This window comes from Sciurus carolinensis, unplaced genomic scaffold (genome assembly GCF_902686445.1).
Source record: "Sciurus carolinensis unplaced genomic scaffold, mSciCar1.2, whole genome shotgun sequence".
Taxonomy (NCBI): Eukaryota; Metazoa; Chordata; class Mammalia; order Rodentia; family Sciuridae; genus Sciurus; species Sciurus carolinensis.
The window spans coordinates 332,392-349,142 of NW_025920197.1; the positions used below are offsets into that span (position 1 = coordinate 332,392).

At 36.4% G+C, this 16,751-nt stretch overlaps 1 pseudogene; it reads left to right on the forward strand.

Annotated features, from left to right (window-relative positions):
* The window catches only part of LOC124974964 (ADP/ATP translocase 2-like), a 58,202-nt pseudogene extending 44,193 nt beyond the window's left edge, over positions 1 to 14,009 (forward strand).
* Positions 14,010 to 16,751: the final 2,742 nt, after the last annotated feature.

The window sequence follows — 16,751 nt, forward strand, 5'->3', positions numbered from 1 at the left end:
ACCCCAATTAGAATGACGATTATCAAGAACACAAGCAACAATAGGTGTTGGCGAGGATGTGGAAAAAAAGGAACACTCATACATTGCTGGTGGGGTTGCAAATTAGTGCAGCCACTTTGGAAAGCAGTGTGGAGATTCCTCAGGAAGCTTTTAATGGAAACACCATTTGACCCAGCTATCCCACTGCTTGGCCTATACCCAAAGGACTTAAAATCAGCATACTACAGAGATACAGCCACATCAATGTTCATTGCTGCTCAATTCACCATAGCCAGAATGTGGAACCAACCTAGATGCCCTTCAGTTGATGAATGGATAAAGAAACTGTGGCATATATATACAATGGAATATTACTCTGCAATGAAGAATGATAAAATTATGGCATTTGCAGGCACATGGATGAAATTGGAGAACATCATGCTAAGTGTGATAAGCCAATCTCAACAAACTAAAGGACGAATGATCTTACTGATAAGCAGATGAGGATATATAATGGAGGGTGGGAGGGGTTAGCCTTAGGTTTAGGGTTAGGTTTATGTTTAGGGATAAGGAGAGTGGTAAGAATGAAGGAAAGAAGGAGTGTATAGAGGAAACAGAGGGGTGGTAGGGGTGGTTGGAATGGAAAAAATAATGAATCAAACATCTTTGCCCTATATAAACGTATGATTACACAAATGGTATGCCTTGACTCCATGTACAAATAGAGAAAAAACATGTATCCCATTTGTATACAATTATAATAAAAAATGCTCATAAATAGTTGAAGAATATTTTCAAATGAGTCTAGATAGTACTGAAGGAACATTTTTAAACTCACTATTAAAGTTATATAACTCAAACCAAGCATGAACAAGATTCCTCTTTAATGGGTTTTGTCAGGGGTGGGCTCTCAGGGCCCCAGAGCCGCACCGTGGCCTGATCTCTAAGGTGGCGCCTGGCAGCTTGCCAACATAGCTACACTCATAAACAAGTTTTAGGAAGTAACTCTGATTGGCTGTTGTACGTGAGGCAATCCTGGTATCTGCCTGGAGACTGTTCCTTGATAGGCTGACTTTCCTGGTAGTCTACTCTCTGATAGGCTAATGTTCTCAATATAAGTCTGAGACTTGTGGAATAAACGGCTTTTTGGTTCCTGTGATCAAGAGCGTACGTGTTGTGATTGTCCCCGCGGGCGGTGGGCGATCATAAGTGGTGCCAAAACCAGGGAATGAAAAGTTTACAAGGATAAGTAAGAAAACAAGGTAAGATATTCTAAAATTTTAACAAGTTAAACCGGTTATAAAAAGGTCCAAAATAAACAAGTGAAAGGCAGCCTTGATGTTCGCGGTACGCGACTATCCAGACTAAGCGAAAGGTGGTCCACATTAAAGGCATTAAAGTGAAAGTAGCACGCGAAAGGCGGCTGCACCCTGGACTAAGTGAAAGGCGGTCCACGTTAAAGGCATTAAAGTGAAAGTAGCACGTGAAAGGCGGCTGCACATTGGACTAAGCGAAAAGCAGTCCACAAAGGAAAGTAAAACAGTGGACTAAGCGGAAAGCGGTCCAAAAACAGTGAACTAAGCAAAAGACGGTTCAAGGACTAGATAAGCACACAGAACGTGGCTTACATTATACAAGATGGGGTCTGAAATATCAAAAGTTCGTATGCAACAACCCTTACGGGAACTGCTTAAGGCCAATGGTACACCTTTAAAAACAAAACTGCTAGAACATTTTTAGATACAATAGAGAAGGTAGTTCCTTGGTTTTTAGATGAAGGATTCTTAAATATTCCACAGTGGGAACATCTTGGAGAGGATCTTCATAAACAGGATCTAATAGCAACGGAAAAGAGCTCTTAAAGAGAACAAAGTGAGGAAGGATTGAGTGGTAGTAACCTAGAAAACAATTACTCAGAAAATTTAAAAACAAGGGGAAAAGGAGAGCTAAATCTAATACAAAGAACCCCCAAAGAAATAACCAAGTGGTAGTGAAAACTTAAGAACTAGGGGAAAAGGTAGTAGAAAGCTAAACCTAATATAAAGAGCTTCAAAATTTGTAGAACCTGCCTGTATTTGAGGACCAAAATAGAGATACCATCAACCATTAGAAAAACTTTAACGAGGCAGTGAAGACTGATTGGAAGCAGGTATGCAGAGCAGTGTTATCTGGAGGACAATGTCTAATTGGAGAGCTCAGTGGCAAAGAAATAACTGTTGAAACTGCTTACAGAAACATAGTAGCAAGGTTTCCTGATAGAAATGTTGAGATGTTAATAGGAGAAGGCCAATACGCTTCAATAGATGCACAAAATCAGCAGCAAAGAGATAATGCCCTAACAAAAGATAAGAGATAACTATAGTAAAATCTGTTACACCTCATGCCTCAGGTCTTTGCCCAAGGTGCAGAAAGGAAAAACATTGGGCTAATGAGTGCAAATTGGTTACTGTTGAGGGAAAGATGTTACCAAATCATTTAAGAAACAGGGCACAGAACTCTTCAACTCAAGGCTCACAAAATGGAAGCAGCTGTCATAGCCCTTGTAGAGTTTAAGGAGTAACAGATCTTTTTGCTGATATTGATTGCATCACTCGGGCAATTCCCAAATTGGAATTGGTTGGACCCATAGCCCCTCATAAGCTGATTTAGCCACATAGATGATTTCTTTTCTCAGTAAAGCAAGCTGCTTATTTTCATCCTGTGTAACCTTTTAATTCTTCATGTTGGTACCTCTCTTTTAAGGAGGGTTTATAAGTAAAGGGAAGTGCACTGATTAGAAGGTTAATGGAGTTAATATTGAAAAATGCAGAGAGGCCATAAAACAAGGGGAAGAGGTTTTGGAGGAAATAAAAGAGGAAAGGTCTAAAGCATCAGAAAGGGCATCAATAAGATCAGAGACAGACAAGGAAAATGAAACTGGGTGTGAGGAACAACTTGTTCGGAAGAGGGAAATCAGTTTAGGGGAGGGTCCCCCATTAGGAGTCTGCCCTACGTTATCCGCCCTTAAGGCCTGCTTCTCTCCAGGACCTCCAAAAGGGGGCTCCAAGTTTCTCCCCAGAGAGCCACCGCCTAAACAAACCAGCCCAACAATCAGTGGCATGTCCTAGGAAGGAGTATGATATAGTAGCCCCAGTCCCCACAAATATTGGGAGATAATTGTTTCACAATTTTCTGCATCCAAACTTGAATTGATTACTAACCAGGATTAAGGGTTAAAATGCCCTAGGCATCAAGTTTCTGCTGGAACATTTTCTCCCCTTTCAGATCCAAATCTCAGTCAAGGCTTACATTGAAATGTAAATAGAGAAAGCTTGAAGGCTCAGTATGAGACCTGTCTCAAACCCAAGAAAAGGAAAAAAGAAAAAAAGAGCAAAAAGTCTTACCTGAACTCCAACAAAAGTAAATTTTATGGTGCTTTACTAAAGTAATTAATGGCCGTATCATTTTTCCTGTATTATTTTTCCAGGACTCTTGTTTTTTTTTGAATTCTACATTTTTACTCAACAAAGAGTTTTTGAACATCTCTTACATTGCAATGGAGATTCACCTATAAAGTTTCAAGGCCTTTGATTTTGTGTTATGTGTATGTCATGCTGTCCAATGTCATGTTTTGTCTGTATCAAAATTGAGCACTCCTAAAATTGAAATTTAAAAATGGATCCAGATACTCTTAATTCACGTGATTTAAAGGTTCAATTCAAATTGGGTAAACTAATGAAAGTAAAATGTCATTGAAAATAACTCACAAGTCTCGAGGTGGTCAAGCTAATAAAATATTGATGTTAATAAAATGTCTAATATCAATTGTTTCTAGGACTTTTCTTCAACAGGAAAGAGACAGCAAATACTGTTCAGAACACTTGTCTAATATCTTGGTTTTTTTTAAGAAAATAAATGAATTAGAATTGACATGCATGGGATTACCCAAATGTGTTTGTACAGAAAATTTTTTGTGTCATCACTAAAAACAAGGTTACTAAGAGTTATGTCCTAACAGGTACAATTCTATACACAAAGGGTTCTAAAAATTTCAACTGTGTTTCAATTAGAGTACTATAAATAGCAAAATATTTAATCTTGTTAATAGAGTAATTTATCTAAATTCAAAAATTTCATAAGAGTTGTTTCAGAATGTGAACAAAAAGGGATCAACAAATAGAAAAGAGAAAATAGAAGGTTCTGGGTATGGAAATACATTTAATAAAAGGGAAAAGGAAATGTTTCTGGGTAAGAAAGTGCTTGTGTGATGAAATAAATGTGGGTCTAAGTAAGTGCTAAGAAAGTCTATGTAAGTAAAGGACAAGTTTCAACAAGTTTACATGTAACTAAGTTGGTTGTATGTATGTGAAACATTTAAAGCTATTTAAGGTTTTTCCTAAGGTGAAATACTAATGTTCTAATATAAATGAAAGTTTAATCTATATGGTAAAATGACATGGTAAAATAACAAGGATTTCTTAGAAACACTAATTTACTCTTAACTTTGTGTCTATTAAGTTTTATTCTTTAGAACAATTAGTCTTAAAAATAGGGGTTTATACAATTATGGTTAAGCAACTGTTAGAGTATTGTACTATGTTATAGAGTCTAAATTTTTCTTTAAAAACTAAATTTGGTAAGAATCAATTTCTCAGAAAATTTGAAATAACTCTAACCACAGGTATACCTTATAACCCACAAGGACTCTTTATAAACAAAAAGGGGGAATAGGGGAGACCTTCAGATCCCCTAAAGATAAACTTTCTCTTTGCCTCTTTAATTTAAATTTTTTAACTCTGGATAATGAGGGTCGCTCTGCCGCTGAGAGACATGGCAATCATAAACAACATGATAGAGTGACGGTAAGATGGAAGGATGTTCTTACAGGACAATGGAATGGCCCGGACCTGGTGCTTTACTGGAGCCACGGCTCGGTTTGTGTGTTTCCACAGGACAAAACATCACCTATCTGGGTTCCTGAGCGACTAACTCGACCAGTGCCAATGCTACCAACAAATAACTCAGACCAACAAAGTGAAGATGTTGAACAAACTCCTGATGACCATGATGCTCATAGCCTTTCCCCCCTTGAACTAACTTACAACCTCTTTTCAGTCTGTTAGGAGGAACAGTTCAACTATGTACCTTTCCACCTACCCCAGTTTGTGTGTTTCCCCCTTTTATGTTTCTGAACTAACGAAACAACTGCTTCTCTCAATTGTACTTCAGATTTATGCTATCTCTCTCAATGTTGGAATGCTTCTAGGTTCCTGCTGGCAGTCTTAATGTGTGTTCCTACCTTCCTACCAGTCCCAGTCTCTGTTACAGATGTGGAATTGCCAGTGTTACTATCAAGAAACAGGAGAGAATTTGGCATCACAGCGGCTATGGTCACTGCAATAGTGGTTTCTGCAACAGAAGCACTAGCAACTGCCATACCTACAGCAACAGCAATCACTTGGCCAAAAATACAGCTGCAGCCTTACAGACTAAAGAGACCCTAAACCAACATCGAACAGCAGGCATAATCCTTGTAAATCAAAGAGTGGACTTACTACAGGAACAAGTGGATATCTTGCAAGAACTTTTGGAACTGGGATGTGTTTATCCTTTAAGAGCAGTGTGTGTCACCCCTATTGCTTATAATAACCTTAGCTCTGCGGTTATGTTTTCTAAAAATCTTTCTGTCTACCTTACTGGTAATTGGTCATCTATGTTTGATACTCAGAGTCAATGCTACCAGGGTTCAAGTTGCATCGGTATCAGAGATGTTCTCTTTGTTATCTAAAGTCCTGGGATTGACAAAACAGTGGGCTGGAACAGTAGCTGTTCTGATTATTATCTGCTTAGGGATAGCCTATGTTATACGCAGCCAAATCAGAGCTCGTCAAGATGCCCGATGTCATCAACGGGCTATAATACAGACTTTGATAGCCATTGAGACAGCCACATCCCCCCAAGTATGGCTAAGCATGCTGGACCAGTAGTCAAAGACGGGTAAGATCTGTGGAAATGCATACCAACCTAAGACAGGGTTCTGACGCCTGGAGGTCAGAATTCCAATGACGGGTAAGGATGTAATTTGCCATGGACAACCTAAGACAGGCATGGTCCCAAGTCATCTTTTTTATTTAAAGAATAAGGGGGAGATGTCAGGGGTGGGCTCTCAGGGCCCCAGAGCCGCATCCATGGCCTGATCTCTAAGATGGCGCCTGGCAGCTTGCCAACATAGCTGCACTCGTAAACAAGTTTTAGGAAGTAAATCTGATTGGCTGTTGTACGTGAGGCAATCCTGGTATCTGCCTGGAGACTGTTCCTTGATAGGCTGACTTTCCTGGTTGTCTACTCTCTGATAGGCTGATGTTCTCAATATAAGTCTGAGACTTGTGGAATAAATGGCTTTTTGGTTCCTGTGATCAAGAGCATACATGTTGTGATTGTCCCCACGGGCGGTGGGTGATCATAGGTTTGAAGAACTTATGAAGGATGAACAATGGCTAGCTTACACAGGTCATCACACTCAACTCAACACTTTCCAGGTGGGAAAACCAGAAGAGGGAGCAGCTTTCTGAATACCACACACACAGCAGGGAAGAGCACAGGGGGAAGGCCACTTCCTCGATAACACTGCAGGACCATTTCCACCTCTGCTCCGCCTAAGAAATTTACAGTGTGTTTCAAGTTTTTTCTATATACATAGACCTGTGAAGAGTATTTCTTTAAGAATTAAAATATATCTTTCACTTTCACTAAGAACACCACCCAATCTTCAACTCACTTCTTTCCTGTGACACTAAGTTAAAGGGCAGTGAAAGTTACCTCATCCTCTATAGGGAAAACTAGTATGCCTCCAACTTTTGGTAATATCTTCATGTGATCTTCCTCATCCCTTTGCACTCTAGCTCTGCAATATTTCCAATCATACCGATGACTGTCAGATGCTATCTGGAGGCAACTGAAAACCACAAATATAGGCTCACAGAACTTAAAACTGCATGGAAAAACAAATATGGTGTGATTCACTTAAACAAAATGTTAAATCAAAAATTGCCACAGAAAATCAATAAATGTAATTCACCATATCAACAGACTTAAAGTCAAGAATCACATGATTATTTCAAAAGATGCAGATAAAATACAGCACACCTTCATGCTCAAAACACTAGAAAAAATAGGGATAGTGGGAACATTCCTGAACATTTTAAAGGCCATCTATGCTAAGCCCATGGCTAATATCATTCTTAATGGTGAAAAACTGAAAGTGTTCCCCCTAAAATCTGGAACAAGGCAGGGATGCCCTCTCTCACCACTCCTATTCAATATCGTCCTTGAAACTCTAGCCAGAGCAATTAGACAAACCAAAGAAATTAAAGGGATATGAATTGGAAAAGAAGAAACCAAACTACCCCTATTTGCTGATGATATGATTATATAATTAGAGGAACCTGGAAATTCCACCAGAAAACTCTTAGAACTCGTAAGTGAATTAAGTAAAGTAGCGGGATATAAGATCAATGCTCATAAATCTAATACATTTTTATACATAAGTGATGAATCTTCAGAAAGAGAAGTTAGGAAAACTACCCCATTCACAATAGCCTCAAAAAAAATAAAATACTTGGGTATTCAATCTCACAAAAGAGGTGAAAGACCTCTACAATGAGAACTACAGAGCACTAAGAAAAGAAATTAAAGAAAACCTTAGAAGATGGAAAGATCCCCCATGTTCCTGGGTAGGCAGAATTAATATTGTCAAAATGGCCATACTACCTAAAGTGCTATACAGATTCAATGCAATTCCAATTAAAATCCCAAAGATGTACCTTACAGAAATAGAAAAAGCAATTATGAAATTCATCTGGAAGAATAAGAAACCCAGAATTGCTAAAGCAATCCTTCGCAGGAAAAATGAAGCAGGGGGTATTGGAATACCAGAACTTCAACTGTACTACAAAGAAATAGTAACAAAAATGGCATAGTACTCATACCAAAATAGACAGGTAGATCAATGGTACAGAATAGAGGACACGGACACAAACTCAAATAAATATAATTTTCTCATACTAGACAAAGGGTCCAAAAATGTGCAATAGAGAAAAGATAGCCTCTTCAACAAATGGTGCTGGGAAAATTGGAAATCCATATGCAACAGAATGAAACTAAACCCATATCTCTCACCGTGCATGAAACTAAACTCAAAATGGATTAAGGACCTTGGAATCAGACCAAAGACCCTGCATCTTATAGAAGAAAATGTAGGTCCAGATCTTCAACATGTCGGCTTAGGACTAGACTTCCTCAACAGGACTCCCATAGCACAAGAAATAAAAGCAAGAATCAACAACTGGGATAGATTCAAACTTAAAAGCTTTCTCTCAGCAAAGGAAACTATCAGCAATGCGAAGAAAGTGCCTACAGAGTGGGAGAAAATCTTTGCCAATCATACTTCCGATAGAGCACTAATCTTCAGAATCTATAAAGAACTCAAAAAACTCAACACCAAGACTACAAATAACCCAATTGACAAATGGTCTAAGGAAATGAACAGACACTTCACAGAAGAAGACCTACAAACAATCAACAAACATACGGAAAAATGTTCAGCATCTCTAGTAATAAGAGAAATGCAAATCAAAACCACCTTAAGATTCCATCTCACCCCAATTAGAATGGCGATTATCAAGAATACAAGCAACAACAGGTGTTGGCGAGGATATGGGGAGAAAGGTACACTCATACATTGCTGGTGGGGTTGCAAATTAGTGCAGCCACTCTGGAAGGCAGTATGGAGATTCCTTAGAAAACTTGGAATGGAACTACCATTTGACCCATCTATCCCACTCCTTGGCCTATACCCATAGGACTTACAATCAGCACACTACAGAGATACAGCCACATCAATGTTCATTGCTGCTCAATTCACCATAGCCAGATTGTAGAACCAACCTAGATGCCCTTCAGTTGATGAATGGATAAAGAAACTGTGGCATATATATACAATGGAAAATTACTCAGCCATAAAGAATGATAAAATTATGGCATTTGCAGGCAAATGGATAAAATTGGAGAGTATCATGCTAAGTGAGATAAGCCAATCTCAAAAAACCAAAGTAAGAATGATCTCACTGATAAGTGGATGATGATACATAATGGGGCATGGGAGGGGTTAGTTTTAGGGTTAGAGTGAGGGTTAGGAAGGGGGCAAGATGGGGGAAGAAAGGACTGTATAGAGGGAAAAGAGGGATGGGAGGGCTGGGGGTAAGGGGAAAAATAACAGAATGAATCAACCAAAATCACCCTATGTAAATTTATGATTACACAAATGGTATGCCTTTACTCTATGTACAAACAGAGAAAAAACATGTATCCCATTTGTTTACAATTAAAAAAAAAATTGCCTCAATCCAGTCCTTTGAAGTAGTGGTTACCAAAGTTAATTATATGGACAAAATGATCATGAAATCTCATTTAAATAGATTCATGAGGCTAGAATTGGTCAAGTCTGTTGCCTATTCACCAGTCATTCAGGGTATATCTATTCAAAATATTAACCTATTTTTGGTCATACTGAAAATCCAATTAAGGCTTAAAAATAAATATAATGCAGTCCCTCACAACACAAATTTTATGATTATCCCCAAAATGATGTATCATGAAGAGTCATAAGATGAAAAAAGGCTCTGTACGTTAGACCATGTTTTCCAAAACTCTTCAGGGTCCAATGGAAATGAGAAGGACTTATATAAGTATTCATCATGTTTGATGTTTTTGCTGAAGGTAATAGTGGAAGAAGTTTGTCAAAAAGAGATACCAAGGGCTGGAAATGTAACCTGGGTTTGACCTCCAGAACCACAAAAAGAAGAGATCTCCAGAGAGTCAGAGAGACAGAGACACAGACAGACCAATGCCCTCACCATAATCCCTTGGACACTAATATAAAGGAGTTTTTCTATTAAAATTTTGCTGAGCAACATTACAAAACTGGGACTGAGAGTAAAATAAACATTTGTTTCCTTCTCCTGATTTGGTATCTAGAAGTTCCTCCAGGCCACTTATTCCTGATTACAGTGCTGGCTCATGGTACATACTTATGTTTTTACAAGTTATTCTCATTAGACTTATAATTTATTTCTTAGGTTCTGATAAACAAAACTGAAAAGACTTAACACATAATCTATAGTTAAAACTCCAATATGCTAATAAGGTATGAATTTTTTTAAAATCTTTAAAGTATGTAATCTTATCCTTTAAGTTGATTACAGTTGATGTAACCATACAGCAAAATCAACTTATTTCAGAATAAAATAGTTTACATGAAAGCTTTGTTATACACTAAAAGATGACACTATTTAAATCATAATGACTTTTACTTTGTAATACATATCCTGTTGGTAATTAATAGTGGACTTAATATATAATAAGTTTCCATTAAAAGTCACTAAAATTATACATTATGAACACATATTTAAAGAAAAGATTACCAGAATTATACACTGTCCTTAATATGCTATGGGTCTGGTGGAGAGGGTAAACAGAAGCAGGAAGAGGTGAAGGAGCTGGAGGTTGGGGTAATCAGTGTATACCTGCATTCTCATCTCCACACCTTCACAATAACCTGGTCCATGTCCGATTATTTCTTTTACTATAACAGCCACCTCAGTGCTCAAATTTTTCAGGTCTGTTTCTATCATTTTACTTCTCACTGCACAGAGTTAAGTTCAAACTTAGGCCTAGCACCCAACATTTTCATGATTACTAGGGTTCAGATATGGTGAGAATGTATCCCCAAAAGTTTGTGTGCTAGAAACTTGGTGCCCAGTTTGACAATATTTAAGAGATGGTGAAATCGTAAGAGATAGAGTCTGGTAGGAGATCATTGGAAACCACCCTCAGTAAGGAAGTACTGCTAGGGCTGGGGATGTAGCTCAGTTGGTAGCATGCTTGCCTCCCAAGTATAAGGCCCTGGGTTCAATCCCTAGCACCACAAAAAAAATTTAAAAAAGAAAGGAATACTGCCCATTTCATTGGGTGAGGTTAGCTTTCAGAGGACTAGACCTGTGTTAAGAAGTAGAGCCACCTCACTGCTTGGACACTTCCAGATATACTGTTCACCTCTCATGTAAGTTCCCTCCATCTGCCATGTTACACTGCAGCATGACAACCCCACCAGATGTTGCTGCATAAATTTGGATTTTCAGCCTCCAAAATCCTGACCCAACATAAACCTCTTTCTTTACCAAGTAGCCAGACTCAGGTATTCTGATACAACAACACAAAATAGATTAATGCCTGTCCATGATTCTACATCAAACTGACACTTTGGACTCTACCCAACCTGCATATAACATTCTGCAGCCAGATTGAATTACTTGCTTCTAATTTTTTAATGGAAAACATTATATAATGTGTTTTGAAACTGTGTATCTATGTATGTGCTGTTCCTTTGATTTCCTTTCTTTAATAAATGCTTGCTATCCCTTAAATATACAGGTCAAATATCAGCTTCACAATGAGATTTAATTTTTTAAAAATATAAACTTACTTAGAATAGGGATCATGTTTGATTTTTCTTTTATACAAGACTATATAGCATAATCTCTGACTGCTTAAAATATGGTCAAAATATGTTTTCTTGCTTTTAAGTAATAAGACACTATAAACCACATAGTTTAATCTTTTTATGAAATTCATGGTAAGCATTCTTTTTTTAAAAGTTATTTTTAATAAGTTCTATCTAAAATATTCATAATTATAAATTTTAAAAGTTTTAATTTTATAATATCTTATATCAGACAATTTTCAGGATGAATGAGAATTTAGGATGCAGGAAATTTAAGCAACTAAAAATTTTTAAGTTATTAAATTTTTAACATCAAATCTTTAAATCAACCCAAAAGTATGGATTTTATAATAGTTTTCAGCCAACAAAGAAGTCATATACCAGTTTTGCATGCTATAGTATGCATGCACTGAAGACCACAGGGCAGCTCTTTTTCTGTTTTGGATGGTGTAGAATAAATATCATATTAATAATAAAGGATTCAGGGAAGTTACAATATTAGTTTTAGTGCTATATATGGATATACTATAATATTAAAAGTCACAAGACTGCTGTTATATAATTTTTGATGCTGTGTTATGATATTATACTTGTATTAAAGACCACAGGGAATCAACAATATCAGTAGAGGCCACAGCATGGATATCATATTAAAATCAAAGGTCATAGTGAAAATGGTAGTGAATAATGAAGAAACTTTGGATTGTTCAGAGGGGAGTGAGGGAGAGGTAGTGTGTGGGGAGGGGAAGGACAGTAGAGACAGTTATTATTACCCTGTATACATTATTACCCAATACACATTACCCTATATACATGTATGATTATACTACTGGTGTGACTCAGCACCATGTATAGTCAGAGGAATGGGAAGTTATGCTCCACTTGCATTCAATGTATCAAAAAGCATTCTACTATCATGTATAACCAGTTAGAACAAATTTAAAAAATAGAAATTAAAAATCAAAGGCCAATTTGCAGCCATTAAATTACTTTTAGATTCTATAATTTGGATATCATAATAGTATTAAAAGACACAGGGAAGCTATTTCATTAGTTTTACATCTATATTATGGTTATCATATTAATATTAAAGTCCACACAGTAACTATCCAAAGTACAGTATCTATAACTAATGTAATAATATTATTATAATAATAATATAGTACCTAAAACTAAACTAGTATAGTATCTAAAACTAATATAATACAGATATTACATTAGTAGTAAAGGGTACAAAGAACATATTTTATTAGTTTAAGATGCTAGAATATGCATTTATACTTGTTTTTAAGGGCAGGTAATATTACTTTATAATGTTATACTATGGATAAAACATTAATATTAATGCATAGTGGAGATAGTATATTACTTTTAGATGCTATGATATGGAAATCACATTAACTTTGTAGACCACAAGAAAGTTACTATTAAGAGTTATAGGCCACAGTATGGATCTTATATTAATATGAAAGACCAAGTTGGAGTCACCCACCACCTCTTCTTCCAACATGACAGATCCACTGTGTCTTTCAGCAAGGACTTCCTGCTAGTGGAGTGGACACAGCCATCTACAAGAACATGAAAGTGCCCAAGAAAATCATCAAGCAAGCAAATCACTGCAGCTAAGCAGCACAAGGGCATTATGGACTGTGTGGATCATATCCTCAGGGAACAGGGAGTCCTGTCCTTCTGGCATGTAGCCTGGCCAATGTCATCAGATACTTCTCCACCCAGGCTGTCAAATTTCCTTCAAAGAAAAACACAAGCAGATCTTCCTGGGTGGTGTGGAAAAGAGGACCCAGTATGGCAATACTTTGCAGGGAACCTGGCATCAGGTGGTGCTGCAGGATCCACATCCTTATGTTTTGTGCATCCTGTTGATTTTGCCCAAACCTCTCTAGCAGCTGATGTAGAGAAAGTTGGAGCTGAAAGAGAATTCAAAGGCCTGCATGACTGACTGGTTAACATCTACAAATCTTATAGGATTGAGGGTCTGTACCAAGGCTTTGGGACATTTTATTCTGTAATGTTAGGCAGTCCCTCAACATGAAGTCATGGACTGCTGCTCAGAACTTGATACTTTTTTTTGTGTGTGGTGCTGGGGATCGAACCAAGGTGTACCAAGGCTTTGATGTGTCTGTGCAGGGCACTATCATCAACTGAGCTGTCTACTTTGGTATCTGTGATTCTTCAAGGGGAATGCTTCCAGATCCCAAGAATACTCACATCTTTATCGGTTGGATGACCACAGTCTGTCACTGCCATTGCTGTATGACTTCCTATCCATTTGATACTGTTCACCACTGCATGATTATGCAGTTGGAGTGCTAAGGAATTGACATCATGTCCAAAGACAAGCTTCACTGCTGGAGGAAGATTGCTTGTGATGAAGGAGGCAAAGCTTCTTCAAGGGCACATAGTCAAATATTCTCCAAGTCACAGTGTTGCTTTTGTACTTGTCACCTATGATGAAATAAAGAAGGTCACATAAGTTATTTCCTGGACTTTTTTCCTCTGTGAACAGGCATGTTGTATTATATAACACTCCATGGGCATTCTGAACACTCTTGGCTGCTTATCAATGTCAACTATGTACTTGTTGAAAAGGGGAATAAATAATATTCATCTGACCAATATTCTCTTAAAGTCATAATAATAATGATGATGATGTAACTCAATGATATTTTATATGCATATTTTTAGTTGTAGGTGGACATAATATATTCACTTTATCTTCATGAGTTGCTGAGGATTGAACCCAGGGCTGCACATGTGCTAGGCGAGTGCTCTACCTCTGAGCCACAACTCCAGCCTAGAATCATATTTTTTTCAGTCACTTCAGATAACAAATTTGGACAACTGAAAGTTTCTGAAAACAAACAAACATAAAGACCAGATGGAAGTTATTAAATTAGACTTAGATGCCATAGTATGAATATCAAATTAGCATTAATGGTCACAAGACACCTATTATAAAAGAAGCTATAGTAGAATATAATTTATATTAGAAACCACAGTGCAGCTGTGGCTTTAGATACTATTGTATAGATATATTAGTGTGAAATGTCACAGGTTTCTATTTAATTAATTTTAGATCATATAGATTAGATATTAGTATTGCAGCCCACAGAGCAGCTATTATATTATTTTTACCTTGTATGGTATGTATATCATATTAGTATTAAAGGCTAGAGGGAAAATAATACATTAACTTAAGATGCTGTCCAGAAGGTGGTCATTGTACTATGAAGGCAAAGGGAAGCTCTTATGATAGTTTTAAATGCTATAGTATAGATATTATATTAGTACTAAAGGTCATATGGAAGCTCTTCCTTTAGTCTTAAATGCTGTAGTCTGGATACCATATTAGCAATGATGGTCAAAGGCAGCTACTTTAATAGTTTTAGATGTTATATATGGATACTGTATTAATATTAGATACTACAAATAAACCAATATATTACTTTTTTTTGGTACAGGGAACTGACTGAACTCAGGAGCACCCAATCTATGAGCCACATCCCCAGTCTTATCTTGTACTTTATTTAGAGACAGGGTCTCACTGAGTTGCTTAGTGCCTCCCCATTGCTGAGGCTGCTTTGAACTCACCATCATCCTGCCTCAGCCTGCTGAGCCACTGGGATTACAGGCACATACCACCACATCCAGCTCATTACATTACTTTAAAAAACTATATTATCAATATGATTTAGCCACAGGGCTGCCCTTTACCACTTTATGATGCTGTAATATGAATATCACATCAATATTAAAAGCCAAAATTCAGATTTTAATCAGGTTCTCATGGTCTATTATGGATATCATATCAATAATAAGGTCACAAGTCACCTATTTTTATCAGTTTTTGATACTACAATACGTATACCACATTGGTATTAAAGGCAACAAAGCAGTTATTTTAACAGTTTCTGATGCTACACTGTAGATATAACATTCATACTAAAGCCCACAATGCAGGTAAAATGGATTATTATTTTAGTCCTAAAGTCAGCAATGTAGTTATTACATTGGTTTTTGACATTATAGCATGGATATTATTTTAAGATTAATGGCCACAGGGAGGCTATTATATTAGTTTCTCATATTGCATATTGATATTCAATTGTACTAAACACAAAAAATTCATTATACTAATTTTATGTGCATATATATATATATATATATATATATATATATATATATATAAACATCAATATTAGAACCACAGGGCAACCTATTTTATTAGTTTTACATTCTTTAGTATGAATATTACATTAATATTAAAGTCTGCATAGGTGTATAACATTATATTAAGAAGTCACCATTTGGATATAACATTAATGCTAAATGCCCCATTGTGGATATTACATAGGTTTTTCATGCTAGAGTATGGATATGATATTAGCACTAAGGATCACAGGGCAGATTTTATGTTAATTTTATATGTATATACAGATAATATATGAGTACTAAAGGTCACAGTAGAGGAATTATGAACTTTACTTGTAATAGTGTAGATACTGTATTACTAATAGACACTACAAGGAAACCATTATGTTACTTTTAAATGGCTTGTTATCAATATAATATTATTTATAAAGGCAAAAGGACAGCTCTCTATTACTATCAGATGCTATAGTATGAATACATTGTCATTATTAAAGTCCATAAGACAAATATTTTATCTGTTTTCTATTCTAGAGTATCAGTACTAAAGGCCAAGTTGTAGCTATTTTATCACTTTCTCATCCAATAGTGCAGATCTCATACCAGTACTAAAGGAAACAAGGCAGATATTTATCAGTTTCCAAAGCTATACAGTGGACATTCTACCATATAGAAGGACACAGAACAGCCATTATATCACTTTTACATTATGAAATGGACAATTTCTTAACATTAAAACCCACAGAAGAGCTGAAATATCATATAGGTTTTAAAGATAATACATTAGTATTAATGCAAAAGTGCAGTTTTTTTATCAGTGTTAATGATACATGTGGATATTATATTATTATTGAAAGATACAGGGAGCAATCATATTAGTAATAAGTGATATTTATTAACTTTATCATATTAGAATTAAAGGCCACAATTTATATAAATTATTTCATGATGCTATGCTATGGATATAACATTAATGCTAAAGATCAAAGGGCATGTAAAATGAATTTTCATTTTGGTACCATATGCCACAAGGCAGGCACATTATCATGTTTAAAAGCTGCAATGT